At 41.3% G+C, this 17641-nt stretch overlaps 1 long non-coding RNA gene across 1 annotated transcript; it reads left to right on the top strand.

The window, feature by feature from the left end:
* Positions 1-255: 255 nt before the first annotated feature.
* LOC119259009 (uncharacterized) lies at positions 256-4254 on the top strand. The gene is made up of 3 exons (XR_005128378.2): positions 256-326; positions 2747-3051; positions 3928-4254. It is a non-coding gene; the product is annotated as an uncharacterized LOC119259009 (long non-coding RNA).
* The last annotated feature ends 13387 nt before the right edge of the window (positions 4255-17641 follow it).

The raw sequence follows: 17641 nt of genomic DNA, 5'->3' as shown, positions 1-17641 counted from the left end.
TGAAGGATCATTTCATTGTGGTTTCCTCTCATACCTCTTAGAAGCTGTGTTAACAAAACACAAATCCTTATGGAAAGCGTTGAGAACAGTCATGTTGAGCAACACAGTGTAGGATGATGTGCCAGAGTCTTGACATCATGCCTCTCCCTCTGTAGTTTTCATCACTAAGAACACTTACAGGATGATAGGGTCTTGTTGCTTAGAGGTCCATCTGATCCTTCAGTTGATGACCCGGCTAAAGTATTTGTGCTTTGCTTGTGACATCATGACTATCCCCATGGAAAGTGGTTAGTTTCATAAACTCTGAATGAAGACACAAGCAAAGGGTAAGTAACAAGAGTTGGCATGATTCTAAGCAGCAAAGTTAATGTGTTCATATAAGTAGCCCCAGTAAAAAAGGCAAGAAAGATACTAAACATCACATACATACACACACACACACACACACACACACACACAGAGCAGAGAGAGCAAAACAGAGTTTAAGATCACCATGATTCAACTGGGCACTTTTCCAAAGTTGCAAGCTGTCTTTAATGCTTCAAGGCTTTTTTAAAAAATGATTTATTTATTTATACAAGAACTGGGGTACAGGCCAGAGGTGTGGGAGGGTGAGAGAATTCACCAGAGACAAAGCGGAGAACAGAATACGAGGATCCACTGAAATACACTGCTCAGGGGAGCAGCAAACGAGACAGGAGAGGTCTGCTACACCATGTGGGTATCTCCCTGGCCAGCCAGGAATTGAACCCCGTGCTGCAGAGGCTACGGACAGCTTCATAGCACCATGCTCAACCCACTGCGCCACCAGGGAGGCCCCTGCTTCAAGGCTTTTAAAGCTCCTAATACAACAAGAGGATGTATCATCCTACCTTTGCATATGATTGTACCAAACCCTACTTTTTGCCTTCTCTGGCTTTTGGAGACTACAGCATTTGTGCCAAAAGCATATGGTTGTAGGAACTTGAAAAAGTTAAGAAGCTTAAGCTATGAGGATACTGTTTTGTTTTTGTTTTTTATTTATTTTTCAATATTCTGGAATAGCTAGTGCACACCAACCTCTCTAGTGACCAAAACACACATGCATGACTGTGTATTTGTGGCTTCATGGATAACATCTCCGTAAGTATTGAAAGGTTTTATTCAATACAGCAGATATGCCTCAGACACATGCTACCTGAAAGGTAATCTTCATAGCTCTTTATGGAGCACCCATAGATCATAAAAAACATCCACTGAATCTCACAGCATGCTACATTTCCTGGTACCTTTCTGTAGGGTGAGTGAAGTTATCAGGATTTTTATGCCCTGCAGCAACTGACATGGCTGCCTGAGGTGGAGGAGGTTGGGCGCCGGGCACACACATGCCTTTGACTGTGGACATTTGGGCCCAGAAAGCATGGGAGTGCACATGTGTAAATGCGCATACCTGGGCCTAGGAGAGGCCAGGGATAAAAGGGCGGTGTCGCTCTGAGACAGGACTAAGGTGAGGAGGACCACTCTGAGGCGAGACCACAAGAGGACACAAGACTGAGAATGTCAGAAGAGAGAGGCCAGAGAGAGAGCACAGATTCAAATGGTGGGGACAGGGACCTCAGTTGCCTTCCTACCCGGTGTGCATGTGTACCTGATTCCCTGAGAGAGCATTACAGAACTGTAAAAATCAACCAAGGGCTCCGGGACTCCTTGACCCGTCTGCCGGAATCCACCCGCCTTGTGCATGCTGGCACTAGATTGACACATTTGAGAAACTCCTTTCAGACTGAAAAAAAAAAAAAAACCAAAACAAAACATAACCCACTTTGAAAGAGAAAGGGAATGATAATAATAACTGCAGTAAATGTATATGAATGACATGCCTTTCGTGTGTCCTGACATTTTATTTTGCATTATGAATAATACTAGGTTCTGTTTACATCTCCTGATTTTATAGATTGCATTTTAGGATAAGGAAACTTCATGAAACACAGTGAGATGAAATAACTAGCCCAAGGACTCACACAAAGAAGCTGCCCAAACTGGCACCCAGGCCCAATTCCACAAGTTCTGCCCATGAAGCCCAGAAGTCACAAGGAGGAAAGTCTACATGAAGCCTGAAAACATGAATGATGTGATGTTATCATGTATCTTACTGTGATCAGAATGGCTCATTTATTATTTATTTACCTGTCACCCTGTAGTATGTATGTGTGTGTATGTTTGTTTTGTGTGTGTGTAGGATATAAATGCTATGAGAAAAGAAAAATAACAAGAGTTTCCACACTTGGGACAGCTTTATGGAGAAGGTGATATTTGAGCTGAATCTTACTAATAGCTGAGATTTAATAGCCAAAATAGTGAAAAATAATCCAGCTGAGAAGAGAAAATAGCCAGGAAACAGGGAAATTACTGAGTTAATATGGTGGATTGAACACACATCTGATTTCACTCCCCCCAGAAACCTCAGAGACCATAGTAAAGGGATTTTTTTCACAAAAACATCAAGCAAAATGAGACAGTAACAACTAACCTTTGAAAGCTGGTAAGTGGGTAAGTGGTTGAGCAGACCTAAGACTGGCATCAGGAAAGCTGAGAACTGACCCTATTTGTGCTGCAGAATCCTCAAAAGATTCAGCAAAGGGCAGCACCAGATCCCTGCGGAACAGGGGAATGAAGAGAAGTAAGAAAGATTAGGAAAAGCTGTTTGATGAGTATTTTTTGTTTTATTTTTGGAGCTGCACTATAATCCCTCATTTCTTTCCCACAGACCAAGATGCTGTGAGGCTTACCTCCCCAGTAGAGTGAGAAGCCTGAAGGAATTTTCCCTAGAGGCGTAACAGAGGCTCCCCGGATTAGGAGATGCCATCACAGCTGAGGGCACGGTACTCTCTGCCAAAAGAACCATATGTGTGCTGATGCTGAGACTCTCAGCCTTCTTCTCCCACAGAGAAGAACGTGGCAGCCAAACACTCATCTTCCTTGAAGGGGAGCAGAAAATCTTCTCCAGGGAATCTGATCAGCTCAAGAAGAAAGGTGTTTAGATACTGACTTCAGGTCTTTCTGAAAACACAGGTAAAATTCCCCTGCAGGGAAGCTCAAAGTAGACAAGTCACTCCAATGTGCCTAGAATTTCTACTGCCTGCTTAGTGCCCTGGTCTTAGTATTGGGCAGGTATGTAATAATGACCAGACAGCTAAAAGAAGCTTCTAATCTGAAAGGTGGGTACCAACACATACACAAACACACACACAGCATGTTGGAGGAACTAAAATAAAAATCTCTGTCTTCAGAAAAATAGGACAATATATCTATGAAGCAAAAAAAAAAAAGGAATATTAGAAAAATGTTGAAAGAGCTCTTGGAAATTAAAATATATAAGGAGAAAATCTGAAAACTCAAAGTAAAGGCTGGAATATAAAGTTGAAGAAATCTCTCAGAAAATTGAGCAAGAAAAAAAGCTGGGAAACAAACCAAAAGACAATCACAGGCCAATTCAGGGAATTGAACATGCTAATAATGAGAGTTTCAGAAAGAGAGGAAATAAAATAGATGAGAGGAAACTATCAAAAAATAATCAAGAATTAAAGTCCATAACTGTAACTGTTAGTTCAGCTGACAGGCTTGCCAAGCACCTAGTATGTAGAGGGAGTGCAGATTTGCATCACTGGAAAGTTCCAAAACACTGGGCTCAGAAGGTAGATCCCACAAGCTTCCAACAAGGAAGTTCAGGAGGAGGGTGAAGGGGAATTCCTGGATAACGGCTGAGCACTAGACACAGAGGAAACCCATTCAGATAAGAGCAGTTTGATTCAAGGAAAAAACCATCAATTAAAGACATTCATTACCAGGATCTCAATACCACTGGGCTGTCTTTCTACTCTGAGGACTAAGTGCCTGGGCACACCCAGGCCAGAGTCTCTGTACTGGGCTTGTGTTTATTTCATGCAGGTCGAGTTTCTGTTCTCCATGTCCTGCCTGGATCAGAAGGAACCTGTTACTCACAGAAGTCCTAGCCTTTAGAGCTGGAAGAAGAAAAACTTAAATAACAAATACTCCTCTACTGTCTATAGGAACTGTTGTAACAAGATGGCACAGCCTGGGAAGTTTAAACAACAGAAGTTCAAGATCAAGGTGTCTTCAAGTCTGACTTCTACTCAGGTCCCTGTCCTTGACTTGCAGTCTTATGACCGTGTCCTCACATGGTCTCTGTAACACATTTCTCTGGTGTTTATCTGTGTGTCCAAATTTCTTCTTATAATAAAAATACCCACTAAATACCTGATCTTAGTCATGGGCAGACAGGTAATAGACCCTGGTTTAGGGTCTGCCCTAAAGGCTTTGTTCTAATTGAATCACCCTTTTAGGGTCCTATCTACAAATATAGTCTGAGTCCTGGGGGATAGGACTTCAGCATCTGAATTTGGGGAGATACAATTAAGCTCACAACTGTGCCCACATTTCTGACTGCACGACAGCCCCAGTAGATGCCCAGCCCACTGTTCCCCAGCAGGAGGAGTTCATGTCAGACATGACCAAGAAACTCTATTCTCTTGGGAATACTACTCTTTCCTTATATAGGTGGTGTCTCTGTAAGTGAGGAGTGTGTGTGTGTGTGTGTGTGTGTGCACGCACATGCTTACAGGAACACTGATAGAGGCGAAATAACTGCCTAAAGGAAAAAGAAAAACCCAAGGGAATGGGGGGCGGGTGGTAGAGTTGGTTCATGGTTTCATCTAAGAGAGCAGTAGATTCAATGAGAAAAGGGCCCTCCCCCAGGGAGCTTCTATTTTTTTACCTTCACGATGAAAACACAGGTGTTAATTTCATTCATCTTTAAGCTGTACATATAACTTTTGTACATTTAAATTGGCTGCAATTGTATGGGGAATATAACAATAAAATTTATTATTTAAAAAAATTAAAAGAGAGGAGATAATAGAATTTGAGGGGTATATAGTATGTGAAAAGAACAATGAGTAATTCTGTTTACCTGCAACACAGAATGAGTTGAGAAATATTTGTAAAGACAGTTGGAAAGCTAAGACAAAGTTACAGTATGCAAATATTTGAGTCAGTGCACAGCCCGAGAAACCACTGGTTGCTTTTTAACAGGCCAGAGTTGTAATTGAACTCGTATCTAGTGAGATGTACCTGGCAGTAGTGCAGGCTGAAGAAAGATGGCCACTGGCTTTCCTTGGCTATCTGAAGCCATTGTTCTGACTAGATGGGTCAGCCTCCACCAAGCAGCTAAGCCAAATCCTCAACAGTAATGGCATCATCTCTCCTCACCTTCTATTCCACTGCAAAATAGTCATATATGTTATGTGAGAGAAGCTCAACACCTACATCTTCTGACCCAAAAATCAATGAAAAGGAGATGCTTGTGGACAGGCCTGCAAGGTACACTGCAATTCTGTGCAAGGCATTAGTGGGTCTTTCCAAATGTGGCTTAGCAGGCAGACAGGAAGGACACAAGGGAATCTTTTTTGTAGTTTTAGAAATTGTGATTTTCCCCAGCTGCCCTGAAGACCAGCATGGCAATGTCTTGGCTATGCTTTCTGCTGTGTCCAAGCCCATGGAATCTCATAAGGTAGCATTAAAAGTGACCATCTAGTGAGCTCCTTAAATGTACTACATGCTTGTTGTGTACCAGCTCAACATATCTGCTTTTCACAATGAGCTTTAAAAAGCAGTATTATACCTTATTTTACAGATGAGAAAACTGTAATTTACCTAGATTCAGAGCATTTTTCATGGTGAATTTGGGAATTAACCCCTTTGTCTAATTCCAAAGCACACAATTTTACTACTACGCCATATGCTATTTTCAACTATAGCTTCCTCACATCATGGGATGATGAAGAAACTCAAGATGAGCTGACAATCCACTTACAGCATCCCTGAACAGCAGTCACCACCTCACTGCTTGCAACTCATTGGTAATGGTGGCTCACATCACTCTGTGTGAGGAAGCTTTGACAAAAAGTGCATCATTGAGCTGTGATCTACCATCCTGTAAGTTCACTAACTGGTCTTTGTTCTGGACTCAAGAGCAATTCAGAGCAGATTCATCCATCCTCCTTGTGGTGTCTTTCAGATATTTCAAGCCAGGCATCTTCATTTCACTTGGTCACTTCTTTTTTTCAAAAAAAAGATTTATTTATTTTTGCATACAAGAACTAGGGTACAGGCCATTGGTGCTGGGGTGGGGTGGACTTGAGAGGATTCACCAGAGACAGAGTGGGGAACAGAACAGGCAGTCTGACTGAAATACACTGCTGAGGGGAGCAGTGGGCAAGAAAGGAGAGGTCTGCTGCACCATGTGGGTAGCTCCCTGGTGGGCCAGGAATCGAACTGCTGCTGCAATGGCTATGGATAGCTTCATAGTGTGGTGCTTAACCCCTTGTGCCACTGAGAGGCCCTCACTTGGTCACTTCTTATGCTCAGCTTCCTAATTTCTCAGAGAGTGTAACCTCCAGGTGTACTGCACTTGTCAATGACCCTTTAAATATGTCACAGGAATAGTGGGCCACAGTATTGGCCACAGACTGAATTCCAATAATTGCTAATTAACTTCTCATGCATATCTCTGTCCTTCACAGGATTCTGGAAGAACAGTAAGCATGACACTGCTCTCTTTATCCCCTTTGCCATGTCACTCATTTTATTCAATGATGGTCTCTTATCTCCTTGGGGTCCTTCACATGCTCTCTATTTTCCAAAGAACTGGCTTCACAAGCTGAGATCAGCATGAGAGAACTGCTCCTTACAAGCCTCATGCGTCTTGGGGCCCCCTTTTTGAGGCAGTGATAAATTTGACAAGTATTTCACAGCTCTTGCCACTAGTGCACATAAAAAAACTTTGTCAGTGTTCATTGTACTTCAGTGGTAATCAACCTGAAACACACTGTCTGAAGTGCCAGTCAGAATGAAAGTCCTTTTGCATTAGTTACCTCGGGCTGCATAACAAATTATCCCAAAATTTCTTGGCTTAAAACACCAATAGTTATTTTCCTGAACAGACCTCACACTTTCTGTGTGTGAGGAATTCAAGTGTGGCTAGGCTGAACAGTTCTGCTCGTATATTATGTAAATAGTATTTGTAGATTGCATCACATGTCAATCAGATGACCTGGCATTAGTCATCTGATAGCTTAGTTGGGTTTAGGATTTAATAGCAAAGCAATTCACTTACACAGCTGGCAAGACCACCTCAGTTCCGCTTCCCAGGGGCTTCTCTACAGAGCTGCATGCATATCTTCATAGCATGACAACTGGTTTCCCCAGAGCAAGTGGTCCAAGAGACTAAGACATCAGCTGCAATGTACATTTTTGACTGAGACTTGTAAATCACACACTGTCACTTTTAGTGTGCTTTATTGATCACACAGACCAGGCCTGAGCCAAAGAGAGAGCATCTACCAAAAAAGTCACAAGGATTAATGAAGACCATCTTCCAAGCTTCCCTAGGTAATTTATATTTAGCATTGAGCTCCAATTCCCTTTGTGAGGCATCAATTCCCAGCGTGTCATCTTCACCCACAGACTTGACTATCCAAACCTAGGGATTAGTTAGAAGAATACACATCACTTATAATCACAAGGTTTCATGATCCTAATGAGATTCATCCAGCAGTTAATGGATGAATCTATGTGCTAGGCAATTTATAAGGACTTGGGACATATCTGCGAGCAAAACTAAACAATGGGAAGTATGCTCATTCATCAGCTGTTTTCTCTCAGACTTTAGAAAGGACAGATTCTGGGGGTCTCCCTGGTGGTTCAGGAGTTAAAGACAGCACTATCAAGCTATCACCAGCCACTGTAGCACAAATCTAATTCCCCAACCGGCAGGGAGCTACCCACATGGAGCAGCCTCGCCCACCACTCCCCTCAGCAGTGTATTTCAGTAGATCTGCCTGTTCTGTTCCCTCCTCTGTCTCTGGTGAATCCTCTCACCCGCCGCACCTCTGGCCTACACCCAAGCTCTTGTATGCATAGATAAATAAATAAATCTTAAAAAAAAAAAAGAAAATGACAGATACTAATTTCTGGGTTTCTTTAAAGTCAGTCTGTCAATTTCAGAACCTGGCTTTCCTACATGTGAAATCGAAACAATAACAAGAACTATTATTATTACGTAAATAACATATGTAGGACATTTACTACGTGCCAGATGTGTGTTAAGGAGTTTACTTTTATATTATTTGATACTTTTAATGGCCCTATGAAGTCAGTACTATTCTGATCAACATTTTGTTTTTGGCAAATGTGAAACATGAGGTCTAGGTAAATAATGTGTCCAAAGTCATAGTTAGTGAGGAAAAGATCTGGAACTCTAAACCTCAAACTGTCTTATATCAAATTCTGTGTTCTTTTTTTTTTTTTTTTTTTTAAATATTAAATTTTATTTTTATATTCCCCCATACAATTGCAAATGCCCCATTCTGACCCCAATCCTTCCCCTCCCGCCCCCCACCCCCCAAAAAGTGTCTCTGGTTCATAGTTTTTTTGTTGATTTTGATTTTCACTTTCTTATAGTTATTCATTTTCCTGGTCCCTTATTTAAGTTTTCTAGATTCCTGCTATGAGTGAGACCATCCGGTATTTTTCTTTTTCTTTTTGGCTTATTTCGCTGAGCATGATCCCTTCCAGCGCCATCCATGTTGCAGCAAATTGCATGTGTTTATCTTTTTTGAATGCTGAGTAATATTCCATGGTATATATGTACCACATCTTCTTGATCCAGTCATCTATTTTTGGGCATTTGGGTTGTTTCCAAAGCTTAGCTATTGTAAACAGTGCTGCTATAAACATAGGGGTGCAGGTGCTCTTTGGAATTGATGTTTCTGTGTCCTTTGGGTAAATACCTAGGAGTGGAATTGCTGGATCATATGGAAGCTCTATGTTTAGTAGGTCCAGAAATCTCCACACAGCTCTCCATAGTGGTTGGACCAGTTTGCACTCCCACCAACAGTGCACAAGAGTTCCTTTTTCTCCACATCCTCGCCAACATTTGTTGTTGCTAGTTTTTTTAATATGTGCCATTCTCACTGGTGTGAGATGGTATCTCATGGTAGTTTTGATTTGCATTTCCCTGATTACAAGTGATGTTGAACATTTTTTCATATGTCTGTTGGCCATTTTCATTTCCTCTTCAGAGAAGTTTCTTTTTAGCTCTTCTGCCCATTTTTTGACTGGATTATTTTCTTTGTTGTTGCTGAGTCTCATCAGCTCTTTGCAGATTTTTGTGATCAGTCCTTTATCATTAGTGTTGGGTGCAAAAATGTTCTCCCAGTTGGTGGGGTTTCTCTTTGTTTTTGTTATTGTCTCTTTTGCTGTGCAGAAGCTCTTTAATTTGATGTAGTCCCAGCTGTTTATCTTTCTCTTCACTATCACTGCTTTGGGTGATGTGTCTGTAAAGATGTCTTTGATGTGCAAATCCCGTAGTGTTTCGCCTATATTTCCTTCTATGTATTTTATGGTTTCAGGTTTTATGTCTAGTTCTTTAATCCATTTTGAGTTGATTTTTGTGTATGGTGTGAGGTAGTGGTCAAGCTTCATTCTTTTGCATGTAGCGACCCAGTTTTCCCAGCACCATTTATTGAACAAACTTTCTTTGCTCCAATGCATAGTCTTTGCTCCTTTGTCAAAGATTAGTTGACCATAAATCTGTGGGTTTATTTCTGGATTTTCTATTCGATTCCATTGGTCTGTATGTCTGTTCTTGTTCCAATACCATGCAGTTTTGATGATTATGGCTTTGTAGTATAGTTTGAAGTCTGGGAGTGTGATGCCTCCATTTCCTTCTTTTTTTTTCAGTAGAGCTTTGGCTATTCGGGGTTTTTGGTGATTCCATATGAATTTCATCAATAATTGTTCTATTTCTTTGAAGAATGCCATTGAGATTTTGATTGGAATAGCATTGAATCTGTATATTGCTTTTGGTAGGATGGCCATTTTAATAATGTTTATTCTTCCAATCCATGAGCAGGGGATGTCTTTCCATTTCTTTGTGTCTTCTTCTATTTCTTTTAACAGTGTTTTATAGTTTTCTTTGTATAGGTCCTTTACCTCTTTTGTTAGATTTATTCCCAAATATTTGATTTTTTTTGTTTCGATAATAAAAGGGGTGGTTTTTTTGATTTCTTCTTCTTCAGATTTATTGTTTGTGTATAGGAAGGCTACTGACTTTTGCGTGTTGATTTTGTATCCTGCCACTTTACTGAACTGATTGATGAGTTGAATTAGTTTTTCTGTGGAGATTTTGGGGTTCTCTATGTATATTATCATATCATCTGCAAATAGTGATAGTTTGACTTCTTCTTTTCCTATTTGGATTCCTTGGATGTCTTTCTCTTGTCTTATTGCTCTGGCTAGGACTTCCAGTATTATATTGAAAAGCAGTGGTGAGAGTGGACATCCTTGTCTTGTTCCAGATCTTAATGGAATTGCTTTCAGCTTTTCACCATTGAGAATGATACTGGCTGTTGGCTTGTCATAGATGGCCTTTATGATGTTGAGGTATGTTCCTTGTATCCCAAGAATTTCAAGGGCTTTTATCATGAATGGGTGTTGCACTTTGTCGAAAGCTTTCTCAGCATCTATTGATATTATCATATGGTTTTTATATTTCTTTTTGTTGATGTGTTGGATAACGTTGATTGATTTTCAGATGTTAAACCATCCTTGTGCCCCTGGAATGAATCCAACTTGGTCGTGGTGAATTATCTTATGGATACATTGTTGGATTCTGATAGCTAAAATTTTATTGAGGATTTTTGCATCAGTGTTCATTAGGGAGATTGGCCTATAGTTTTCCTTTTTTGTGTTGTCCTTATTCGGTTTTGGTATTAGTGTAATATTGGCTTCATAGAACGTGTTTGGTATTGTCCCTTCCTTCTCAATTTTTTGGAAGAGTTTGTGAAGGATAGGCACTAATTCGTCTCTGAATGTTTGGTAGAATTCATTTGTAAATCCATCAGGTCCTGGGCTTTTGTTTTTGGGGAGGTTTTTAATTACCATTTCAATTTCGCTGCTTGTAATTGGTCTGTTTAGGTGTTCTATTTCTTCTTTATCTAGCTTTGGGTGATTGTAGAGTTGTAGGAATTTGTCCATCTCCTCTAGATTGTTGAACTTGTTTCCATATAACTGTTCATAGTAGTTACTGATTATTCTTTTGATTTCTGCTGTGTCCGTTGTGATTTCTCCTCTTTCATTTATGATTCTGTGTATTTGTGCTTTCTCCCTTTTTTCCTTTGTGAGCCTGGCTAGGGGTTTGTCTATTTTATTTATTTTTTCAAAGAACCAGCTCTTGGTTTCATTGATCTTTTGGATTGTTTTTTTAGTTTCAATTTCATTTATTTCTGCTTTGGTTTTTATTATTTCTTTTCTTCTACTGGTTCTGGGGTTTTTTTGTTGTTCTTTTTCTAGATCTTTGAGCTTCGAGATTAGGTTGTTTCTTTGAGTTCTTTCTTGTTTTTTGATGTGAGCTTCTATTGCTATATATTTTCCTCTTATTACTGCTTTTGCTGCATCCCATACATTTAGGATATTGGTGTCCTCCTTGTCATTCAATTCAAAGAATTTTTTAATTTCTTCTTTGATCTCCTCGTTAGTCCAGTGGTCTTCCAGTAGTGTGGCTTTTAATCTCCATGAGGTAGGATAGTTCCTTGCCTTCTTTTTATGATTTATTTCTAGTTTGATGCCTTCGTGGTCAGAAAAGATGGTTGGTATGATTTCAATCTTGGTGTATCTGTTGATGTTTGTCTTGTGCCCCAGTATGTGATCGATCCTGGAGAATGATCCTTGTGCGCTTGAGAAAAATGTGTACTCCGTTTTTTTTGGGTTTAGTGTTCTATAGATGTCTGTTAAGCCCAAATGCTCTAGGTCCTTATTTAGAGCTTTAGTTTCTTTACTTATTTTTTGTCTTGTTGATCTATCCATTGTTGATAGTGGTGTGTTGAAGTCTCCCACTACATATGTGTTTTCTCTGATGTCTGTTTTCAGAGAGGACAACAGTTGTCTGATATATTTTGGTGCTCTTTCGTTTGGTGAGTATATGTTAATGAGTGTTATTTCTTCTTGAAGTATTGTCCCCTTAATCATAATGTAGTGACCATTGGGGTCTCTTTTTATTTTTTTGAGTTTGAAGTCTGTTTTATCTGATATAAGTATAGCTGTTCCTGCTTTCTTTTTTGGTCCATTTGCTTGTAGGATTGTTTTCCATCCTTTGACTTTGAGCCTATTTTTATCTTTTGTAGCTAAATGTGTTTCCTGGAGACAGCAAAAGGTTGGGTTTTGTTTCTTAATCCAGGCTGCAACTCTGTGTCTTTTTATTGAAGAGTTTAGTCCATTTACATTTAGAGTTAATATTGATATGTTAGCATCTGTATTTGCCATTATGTTTGTCTTTCCTTTGATTTTATTTATTTATTCTTTAATAACTTTTTTTTTTTTTGGTCTTCTTTCGTTGTTATTCGTCCCTCTGAGGTTCTGGCTTTAGGATTCCTTGTAGTATTTTTTGGAGTGGGGGTTTAGTCGCAATGAAATTCCGGAGTTTCTCTTTGTCTGGGAAGGTCCATATTCTTTCTTCATGGAGGAAAGAGAGCTTTGCGGGATAGAGTATTCTTGGTTGGCATCTGTTTTCTTGGAGTCTGTTGACTATGTCCCTCCACTCTCTCCTTGCCCGTAGTGTTTCTTCAGAGAAGTCTGATGTCAGCCTGATTGGTTTTCCTTTGAATGTTATCTGTTTCTTCCCTCTTGTCAGCTTCATTATTTTTTCCTTGTCCTGGATTCTTGGGAGCTTTACTATTATGTGTCTTGCTGTGTTTTTCCTTTCGTCGTGGAAGTTTGGTGTTCTTCTTGCTTCTTGTATATCAATTTTCAGCTCCTTCTTCTCATTTGGGAAGTTCTCTTCAATTATATCCATGAATATTTTCTCTGTTCCTACATCTCTCTCCTCTCCTTCTGGAATTCCTATAACTCTTATATTTCCTTTCCTCATGGAGTCAGATAGTTCCCGAAGTCTTTCTTCATTCTTTTTCCTTCGTACTTCTCTTTCCTTTTCTGTTTTGGTTCTTTTTATTTCTGTGTCTTCAAGATTACTTATTCGTTCTTCCATTTCATCTATTCTGCTTTCATTGCTTTTCCCAGAGTTCTTTAGTTCCTCCATTAATTCTTTGATCTCCTGCATTTCTCTTACTTCCCTCTTTAGGGACTCAATTTCCTTCTTCTGATCTATCACTTTTTTAATCATGGCAATTTTAAATTCTCTTTCTGGAAGGCTCAGAAGTTCTTCCAAGTCGCTGTCGTTGCAATCTGGGGAGTGGTTTTCTTTTTGTGGTGTGCTTCTTTCCTGAGGAGTTTTTAGGTTGCGTGTGGTTCTTCTACTCCCTACTGTCTGTTTTCTAATTTGTCGTATGCGTTGGGACACTGTGTTGCTCGGACTGACTGACATCTTGGGTGAACTTCTCCGCTCCCCTCTGGCTCTTCCAGGAGCCATCTCTGTCTTCTGGGGAGCTTTCTGCTGGTTTTAGGCAGTTTTTACTGAAGAAATGTCCCTGTTCTCAAATGGCGAAGCGGGATGCAGTCCCTGCGCCTCCGGTTTCAGGCACACTCTTCTGCGCACCCGGTCTGCCCCGGACGTGGGTGCCTGCTCCCTCTGTGGGCTCAGACTGCTGGTCGGAAGGGGCCTGGCGTGGAATAACTTCCCGGCTGGCCACTGGGTCCTCCAGAAACCTTCTGCCCTTTTCAAGCAGACTTAAGAAATGTCCTGTTTTATAGGGTGTTAGTGACTTTTTTTTCCCTGGTCGCTAGGTGGCGCCAGAGATCTCTCCTATTGTCCTTGGGGGGCTGTTTTTCGCCTCCCCCCACCCCGTGGGACAGAGAACAGAGCGGGAATGGTAGGGTACACCTCAACAGCTTTGGGGTGCTGTGTCTGCCTTGTGCCCCACCGTCGTGGAGAAACCACGCCCCGAATTTTCGTGCCCCGGGTCTCAGTTCAAAGCCCTCAGGTCCAGGACGCGGGCTGTAGCCCAGTTCAGTGGCGCGGGAATGGCGCCTTTTGCACCGCTCCCGTGCCTGGGCGCCTGGTTCCTGCTTACTCAGGGAGGGACCTTCACCTCAGTGAGGACCTCCGTGCGTCTCCCCGCAAGCCTAGGTCGTCTCCCCGCAAGCCTAGGTCGCAGGCGCGGGGACCTGGGCAGCCGCGATCCCGGTCTGCACTTGCTTTTCAAGCGCGCCAGGCACGCCGCGTTTCCCGCGCAGGCTTACCGGCAGCCCGGGCTGTGTGCGCGTCTCCCGGGGTCTTTGTTCTTCTCTAATGGCGCCCGGAGCCGTTCGCTCACCGCCGCGGCGGATCCTGCAGGGTTCGCCTCAGCTCCCGTTCACGGGGTGTGGTGGCTGCAATAGTTCCTTTCCACTCACAGTCCCGCTTGCTGCGTCGTTTGTTCTTGTTGGTTGTTTTGGTTTGTTGTTTCCTCCTCTCTGCCGGTCGGAGAGTGCCGCCTCTGTGGGCGGGGGAGGGGAGCAGGGTTCTGCGCTTCCCTCCCTTCTAGTCCTCTTTTATGGCCACTTTCTTCTTCGGGCAGTTCGCTGGCGTCACCCGTTTATCTTCAGTGTCCCAGTTCTCACTGGGACCTGCCGCTTTTCCTCCCTATTCACTTTTTTTAATGGGAGATCTTACTCGCAGCGTCTCCTCGCCGCCATGTTGCTCCGCCCCAAATTCTGTGTTCTTAAAGTTAATGAATCATCCCCTAGCAGATGTTGAAACTCAAATGCCTCCAGAGGCCAGGTAAGTGATGTAAGGAGAGAGAGCTAATGAGACGATAGACAATAGTGAGGACTATGATGAGCTATGAATTCATGTTGTTTTGGTTTTTTTTTAAAGATTTATTTATTTATTTACAAGCACTGGGTACAGTCAGAAGTGCGGGAGGGTGAGAGAATTCACCAGAGCCAGAGGGGAGAGTAGAGCAGTCAGACAGACGAAGTACACTGCTGAGGGAAGCAGCAGGCAGCAGGAGAGGTCTATGTGCCACATGGGACCCTCGCCCAGCAGCTGGGGATCGAACAGGCACTGCAGAGGCTGCGGGCAGCTTTGCAACCCAGTGCTCAACCACTGCAGCACTGGGGAGGCCCATGAACTCATGTTGTTTTAAGGCATGAAAGTTCACATTTTTTTCAAAGACTGCACTGCCCAAATAAAATACATCCCAGTGTCAACTAGCAAGACTCAGGTTTAAAGTTTAGGTATCACAGTTAAATTCAATTAATTTCTCAACTATAAGAATCATTAAGGTCTTGAACAGCTTGATTTTCATCCAAAGTTTAAATTTAAAATATCGGTTTCTCATGAGGAATGAGACAGTGAAGGATAGAAAATGACAAAGACTTTATCCTTTGTCTATTAATTCAATAAACATTTATTAGAGGTTTCTATACGCTAAGTTCTGAGGTTAAAGTAGAAGATATAACAGATGTTATTCCTTCTTCTTGAACACAGATCTAGTTACCAAGCTTGACATCAATACTCAAGAGAGGATATGCAATGTTTCTCAAACTTATGTGAATATTTTGCAAGACCCCAGTGTACAAAAGGAAAAACCCTATTTAGGAAGTTCTTTTCCCTAAACCAGAGATACAAACTGACAGGACATCAACCGAGTAGTCATGCTTTGTTTGGCCAGCATAGTGATTTACAAAACTTTTGGAAATGTCTTCTGGAAAGGGCTGCACTCTGCTGTTGGCAACCAACCCCACTTATTGGAAGTCACCTGTCCTGCCTCAAATGTTTATGTTGCCTAATGGTTCCTGAGTGCATTTTCATTTACAGCCTCTTTCACAACACAGAATCCCTACTGCTCTGAATTCTTATTGCCATCTCAGGAAAAAAAAAAAAAAAAGAAAGTGAAAATTGATTTAAATATTCCAGGTGGAGATGGAGCCTGGGCAGAGAATGGAAAGCAAGGAAGCAAATGCCAAGAGAGGAAAATAGTGAGGATTCTAGGCATCTCTGTAGGATAGTAGGAAACAGAAATGTTGTAGTGGAAAAACGACTTGGGAGGCAAACCACAGGCAACAGAATGAGATACACACTGCCCCTGGGTACAATCAAAACGGAACTCTCAAGGATGAGACTGTCAGATAAAAAACAGAATTTCCAGTTGAATTTTAATTTCAGATGAATGACTACTTTTCAACATATATATGTCCCAAGAATTGCATAGGACACATATATGTTAATAAACTATTTGTTGTTTATCTAAAATTTAAGTTAAACTAGGTATTATAGATTTTTATTTGCTAAATCTGATGATCCTAGTCAAAGAAGAAGCAACCAGTGGTTTGATGGCAACCTTGGGTTTTCATATTTTTCTAATGTGAAGGACAGATACTGGGGATCACTGCTCCCCTTTAGATAATGCACTCAGACCTGATGCTGACTGTAAGACTGTGGGGATACTGGAACTACTGGAAATGCAGGGTGGCTGAAGTCAAACTATTTGAGAACAGAATCCTGGCTTTGGGACCAAGGGGGGCCTTCAGGTGACTGGTATGTAGCAACTGTACACCAATGGCCAAGGTAGTGGCTTATTTATGACCAGATCGGAAAACCAACACTGCATTGAGGGAAGGACAAGGACGCCTACACTTGTATTTTGTTCCTGGACAAAGACAAAACATCCGGAGGCTTAGTTTTAGACCACCAGCCCAAATCTCAGCCAAAAGTCAAAGGGAGAAAATTGTCAGGCAGCTTTTTTTGTTTTTAATATTACCAAATATTTGCTATGTTTTTGTGTACAAACCTGGAAAAATAGAAAGATTTTTTTCCCTTCATTGTTAAGTTTTACTACAGAAGCATATCTAATTCTACAAAAATGTATGCATCTTCCAGAATCTCGGTCATTTCTCAGACTAAGGTCTTCTCCCCATTGGAGTAAGGATCCCTGGTGCACATTAAAATTAAGTCGGGGTTCTTTGAAGGGAATTCTCACTGTGGTGATCCATCATCCTCAAGGACTTTCACAAACAAAAGGGAATATCATTGTGCTGAAGTTTCTTCCCTGGATATAGTGATATTTGAGCTGCAACGGTTTTTGAAGTCAGACTTTCACCTTAGGAAATTCCAACAGGAAAGAGTAAAGGTTGTGCAGAGTTTTGAGGGTGAATTTTTTCATTTCTTATCCAGAAGAAGGAAATATATGGGACACAGGGGGCTGCATGCTTTCAATTTCCTCTCTGATTGCTTTTGCCATGAAGTTCATCTGTGCTTTTACATGGATGTGTGTGGGGCAGTTGAGGGTGTGTGTGAATGTATGCGTGTGTATGTGTGGGTATGTGTGCACACATGGGTGTGTGATGAATGCATTTGCTTCTACTGTCTTGTATGATATGGAGTCTTCTTACTTTGGACCCCTGTTATTTTGGTGTTCAGGGAAAAACAAAAACATTCTCATTCTTGGGTCATATAATGGTTAATTTTATGTGTCAACTTGGCTAAGCCATAGTACCCACATATTTGGTCAGACATCAATCTAGAGGAAGCTGCAAATTTTTAGGTAAAATTAACATATAAATCAGCAGACTTTGAGTAACATATTACCTTCCATATTGTGGCTGTACCTCCCTCAGTCAGTTGAAGACCTCAAGAGAAAGAGAT

The sequence above is a fragment of the Talpa occidentalis genome, unplaced genomic scaffold (genome assembly GCF_014898055.3).
Source record: "Talpa occidentalis isolate TD23 unplaced genomic scaffold, MPIMG_talOcc4v2.1 talOcc4.5, whole genome shotgun sequence".
Lineage (NCBI taxonomy): Eukaryota > Metazoa > Chordata > Mammalia > Eulipotyphla > Talpidae > Talpa > Talpa occidentalis.
The sequence above is the reverse complement of the archived record's forward strand: the minus strand, read 5'-3'. Positions and strand labels throughout refer to the sequence as shown.